This window comes from Mesoplodon bidens (assembly GCF_964165515.1).
Source record: "Mesoplodon bidens genome assembly, chromosome: 4".
NCBI lineage: Eukaryota > Metazoa > Chordata > Mammalia > Artiodactyla > Ziphiidae > Mesoplodon > Mesoplodon bidens.
In genome coordinates, this window is record NC_138160.1 from 74,487,521 (window position 1) to 74,493,520 (window position 6,000).

The 6,000-nt window shown below is 41.5% G+C and overlaps 1 long non-coding RNA gene across 1 annotated transcript in view; it reads right to left on the reverse strand.

The window, feature by feature from the left end:
* The window catches only part of LOC308616901, a 47,159-nt gene extending 42,565 nt beyond the window's left edge, over window positions 1-4,594 (reverse strand). The window contains exons 1-2 of the long non-coding RNA XR_014015770.1: window positions 4,107-4,594; window positions 3,254-3,332 (exon numbers count right to left, since the gene is read on the reverse strand). This is a non-coding gene — a long non-coding RNA (uncharacterized lncRNA). The remainder of the gene's footprint in view (window positions 1-3,253; window positions 3,333-4,106) is intronic.
* Between the last annotated feature and the right edge of the window lie 1,406 nt (window positions 4,595-6,000).

A 6,000-nucleotide genomic window follows, 5' to 3' on the forward strand; every position in this document is an offset into this window, starting at 1 on the left:
CGTGCATCAGCAGGCAGACTCTCAACAACTGCACCACCAGGGAAGCCTGAAATTTTACATTTTAAAATAAATTAATATTTGGAAAGATACTGAGTAGCTCTCAGAATAAAAGGAAGAGTTAAACAACTGGGACTTGGGAAGACTGTAACTAGCGTTACTCTGGTATTCTCCGTGCTGAAACGAACAAACAAACAAAAAGACCTGGTTGGTGTCTTTGAGCACTACCACTGAAATGACTCAGCTTCAACCACTTCTACATTTTTGAGACTCACCCAGATTCAGATGTGCAGGACAGAAAGTAAACAGTCATGTGTTTTAGCCTTGGGAGGAAGGGGGAAGGGAAACCCTGTGGTTGACAGTCTGGCACAAAAATGTTGGAGTGGATGACGAGAGCTTTCTCAAAGGAAAGAGGGAAAATGCATGATGAGCAAAAAAATCAGGTGCCCACTACAAACTGTCAAGGGCTCTTAAAAAGACGTTACTCTCTTGGAGCTGCCTCTCTGGTCCTATTCTTACCCTTTCCTGCGGTTATAAGGATTCCCTTCATTTTCTTGCCCTGGTCCTAAGGTATTTTCAGTTTGCCCATCAATGTGGTTATAGTTCTAGCTGTAAGTATTTTTTTCCTTTATTTTACGGCTTAATTTTTATGGTCAAACTAATCTTTGTGGTAGAATTTTCTCTTACCCTGTACCAATAATAGATTAAAACATATGAGATTTTGTATATTTGTCCAATAGTATTTCCTAGCTTGATTATCATAATTAATAACTACTAAGTTCTTACTATGAACTCAGCATCATGTAGAAAGGGTGGCAAAGAAAGTTGGTTTGGGAAAGAGTTCATTATCCAGCTGAGAGAATACGAGATAAAAGTGTGAAATAACAGCCAATGGGAGAGAATAGTTTATAATTATTTTATAAAATGTGATCAGGTTATTTTAAAACAATAATTATTTTTAATGTTATTTTTCACATAATGCATTTCTACTTATTGAAAATGGAATTTCCACATCTTCCTGTCGTGGGTTGAATTGTGTCCCCCAAAGAGACATGGTGAAGCCCTAACCCCTGATACCTGTGTATGACCTTATTTGGAAATAGAGTCTTTGGAGATGTAATCAATTTAGCATGAGTTCATTAGGGTGGGCCATCATCCAATATGACTGATATCCTTATAAGAAGAAATGTAAAGACAGAGAGAGACACACAGGAAGAATGCCATGTTATGACAGGGGCAAAGATAGGAATGATGCAGCTATAAGCCAAGGAATACCAAGGATCCACCATGACTATCACTAGAAGCTAAGAAGGATTCTACTCAGTCTCAGGGAAAGCATGGCCCTGATGATACCTTGATTTTGACTTTTGGCCTCCAGAACTGTGGAAGAATAAATATCTATTGTTATAAACCACTTAGTTTATGGTACTTTGTTACAGCAGCCCTAGGAAACAAATATAACCCACTTCTGTCTCTTCTCTTTTCTTCCACCAGCCCCAGATTATAACTCTTACCATTACTGTAAGACAGCACCTCCCAAATTTTAATATACATACAAATTGCTTGGGGATCTTACTAAAGTGTTGATTCTAAGTCAGTAGTTCTAGGTGGGACCTGAGAGTCTGCATTTCTTATAAGTTCCCAGGTAATGTACATGCTGCTGGTCCAGAAACCTCACTTGGAGAAGCAAGGCTATATAAGAAAGTCAGCATGGAGATTCCTCTGTCAGGTGTGTGTCAGATCTAAGCTTTTTGACACAATGCAACAATGATGAAGTGAAAAACCTATCCAGTGAGACAAAAAGAAAATGAGTAAATAGAATATCCAAAGAAAAAGAATAAGAAAAATTTCAAAATCAACTCCCAGATTATTCTCCAATCACCCACCATTCTCCCCACCCCCTCCCCTCCAAAGATTTAGAATACAAATATTTCAAACTTGCTTTCTGAAGAAGTGAATTTACCAATATAAAAGTAAGTTGAGGGGCTTCCCTGGTGGCGCAGTGGTTGAGAATCTGCCTGCCAATGTAGGGGACACGGGTTCGAGCCCTGGTCTGGGAAGATCCCACATGCTGCAGAGCAACTAAGCCCGTGCACCACAACTACTGAGCCTGCACATCTGGAGCCTGTGGTCCACAACGAGAGGCCGCGATAGTGAGAGGCCCGCGCACCGCGATGAAGAGTGGCTCCCGCTTGCCGCAACTAGAGAAAGCCCTCGCACAGAAACGGAGACCCAACACAGCCAAAAATAAATTAAATTAATATAAAAAAGTAAGTTGATATTTTATGTGGTCACTTTTAACTTTATTTTTTAAATGGTGATTTCAAAAGCAAACAGTGCAGGGGACTTCCCTGGTGGCACAGGAGATAAGACTCCACACTCCCTATGCAGGGGGCCTAGGTTTGATCCCTGGTCAGGGAACTAGATCCCACATGCATGCTGCAACTAAGAGTTCGCATGCCACAACTAAGGAGGCTGCCTGCCACAACTGAGGAGCCCACCTGCCACAACCGAGGAGCCCACGTGCCACAACTAAGGAGCCTGCCTGCCGCAACTAAGGAGCCCGCCTGCCGCAACTAAGACCCAGTGCAACCAAATAAATAAATAATAATTTTAAAAAAATCAAACAGTGCAGACTGAGAGATGAGTGAACACCATGGAACAACACAGGCCAACCATCCTGCAGTTAATGACATTTCTATTGTATTTGGGAATAGTCGCCTTTTGCAAAGGAACAGAGACTAACTTTCAGAGCTTTTCAAACTGCCTGTTCTTGGACTTCACCTTCAGATAGTGGTTCTTTAGGCCTAGAGTCTGGCCCAGGGATTAGAATGTTTTAAGGCTCTGTGGGTAATTCTATTGCAAAGTCAGGTTTGGGAAATACCGGTCCGAAATAAGAAAATTTACTCAATAGGTACTTCATTTTATTCTATACCTGAATTTCTAATTAAAAAGAAAAATATCTGCCTATATTAATACACAGTTAAACACAGTATTATATATAAAACTAATTTTAGAAATATGATTACCTGGCATCAGAACTTCAATATCAATTTTAGAACAGAGTGTTCTTGATTATAAAGATTTCTCCTAGTCTTCACAGAATAATATCTCATACCCTCGTCCTCTGCCTAGTAGTTTACAAACTTAAGTGTACATTGGAATTCCATATGGGCTGATTTCCAGGCCCCAGCCCAGGACATTCTGAGTCGGCAGTTTGAAGTGGGGTCTAAGAACCTGCCTTTTGGCTACGTACCGCTGGCACTCTCCATACAGGTGGCCGGTGGGCTACAGCTGGAGAAATACTGCCTTGGTATTGCCCTCTGTGCTGAACCCTGCAGAGGAAAAAATGAACATGACTGCTCAAGAATCTGGCTATTAACAATCTAAATCTATCCCAGGACCTTGCAAAGGGCAGTGACAGACTGAAAATGAGCATGACATCTAATCAGCAAGCAAGATGGCAGATAAGGACGTCTTTATGAAGTGTTCCCTGGTTTTTACAGTAAGCCACTCAAGGCCCACACATAATGCCAAGTTCCAACCTGATTTGCGTCACCACAGTTGTGGGTTTGAGCCAAGGCTAGTTATCAGACATATTGAAAAGATAACCTCCCCAAATGTGGGACAAAATAAGACGCGAGCTCGGTGCTCCTGAAGCAAAAATCTGAGTGGAGGTCATCTCTAAGTCACTGTGGAAGGACAACGTTAGGGATTTGTTCCAACAAGCCTTTGAAAGAATTTGATCAGTGGACTATGGAGCTCTTAAAGTCAAAGACAACAAAGCCAGTTAATTCCTTGCTTGATCGGGATTCAAAAGCTATAAAAATCTGTCCCGCTCTGTTGAAAGCGCCACGACTGGTCCGCGTGCAGGAAAGGACGGGGGAGCAGGCGTCTTCGAGAAGCGGCTGAGCGCGCGGACCGGGAAATCCACCGGCAACGGGTGCGGTGAGTCAGCGCTGAGTCACGCCGGGCGCTACGTGCCGGCCAAGGCGCCCCAGCCCAACGCGCAGCCGCTCGCGCAGCCGAGCTCCGGGCTTCCTGGAAAACCCTCCCCAAGCCGTTTGCCCCCAGATCCCCATCCCGGACCCCCGCGGTCACACACTCACTGGCCTGCACGCACGCCTTCTCGTCCCAGCCTGGTGACATCTAGACTTCAGCACCGAAGAGTCACAGATGACAGTCGGTGACAGAGCTCCGGCGGATGCTTCAATCCCATGTGTTTCCTCAAGACCGAGATTCCAGTTGCTCTGGCTTTTTTCGTGTTTGTTAGATTTTTTTCATTTTTTTTCTTTTTTCCTGGCAGGGGAGTAACACACTGATCTTTTTATAGTTTCCAGTATTTTAAATGAAGCTCAGGAAGAATGGATTAATAAAACATGTGTTGAAAATTATGCATCAAATGGTCACACTGCTTTGGGGTCTAAAATTATTACAATGTGACTACAGTTAGAGCTTTGAATGCTGGGTAACTGGAGAAAAAGACTAACTCTGTTCTGATTTGCTTTTTGTTAGTGAAAAAAAATCTGCTGGTTTGTCCAATCACCTTTCTAATAACTAAATTATTTTGAAGACTGGAGACGTGTTTGGTAGCGATTTGATGTGAGGTTACCAAAAAATGGGGAGCCATGTCTTTGTGTATCCTATAATATCCCACTGTCCTGAGGTACAGATGATACTTTGTTGGTCTTACAAAATATGACAATGATTGCATTTGTGCTGAAAGTTCATAGCAGGTATTATGTCATTGAGTGGCTAGTCAATGAGATAGTCCTGATGCAGATGGGGTAATTATTATTTAAGGGCAGTTTGAGGCTGATTTTCAAGACAGAGTCAGACTGGATCTTTAGAAGTTGTTGTACCAGCTGTTGCCAGTTGTTTTGCTTCTTTGGGAGAATTATATCCCTCTTTATCCCTGTGTGCGTGCGAGATGATGCAAAACATTGGAGTGTTTTTGTATTTTGACAGCCTTTCCTGCAGGGAAGGAGACTGAAGTAATTAGAGGTTGAACTGACTCACCAAGGTTCCAGAGAACCATGACTATCCAATTTTTTAAAAGGAGGGAAAAGCCACCAAACTGAAAAAAAAATAAGGAAACATGAAGATATGATAGCCCAGAAAAGCAAAATGAGTAGTTTCAACCAGAAGTAGAACCTAATATACTTGAACTGTTCATAACCAGAGATATACTTGTGTGCAAGGCTTTTAAAAAAGCATGTTATTCTCGTATAAAATATCTAAAATTTTAACTAAGCATATACAGATCTTCCTCAACTTACAATGTGCTTACGTCCCAAAAAACCTATTGTAAGTTGAAAATAACATAAATCAAAAATGCATTTACTATACCTAATCTACTGAACATCATAGTTCAGCCCAGCCTACCTTAAACATGCTCAGAACACTTACATTAGCCTACAGTTGGGCAAAATCTATTTTATAATAAAGTGGTGAATATCTCATGTAATGTATTGAATACTGAAGGCAAAGAACAGAATTGTCATAAGTGTATTGGTTGTTCACCCTCGTGATCGTGTGGCTCACTGGGGGTTACTGCTCACTGCCTCTGCCATTGTCATGGGGAGTCTACACCTCATAGCTCATGAGCTCGGGAAAAGATCAAAATTCCAAGTACCATTTCTACTGAATGTGTATCACTTTCTCACCATTGTAAAGTCAAAAAATCATAATTTGAACCATTGTAGGTAGGGGATCCTCTGTGCATCATTTACTTTAAAAACTGTGCATGGTTCTGATTCTTTCTTACTACCTTATCAATATTGATACTATCTTGGCACTTATGGAGTCATACAAACTTCAGTTTGAAACCCAAGTTCACGTTATAACAGTGTGAACTTGGGCTACTTACTTGGCTTCACTAAACCCTTTTCCTTCTCTGTGAAATGGAGATTAAAATCACTATTTCATGGGCTTGTTAGACAGGATTAAAAGAGATGATGCCCGTAAAAGGTTTAGCACAATGCTAGGCACATTAAAAACAAA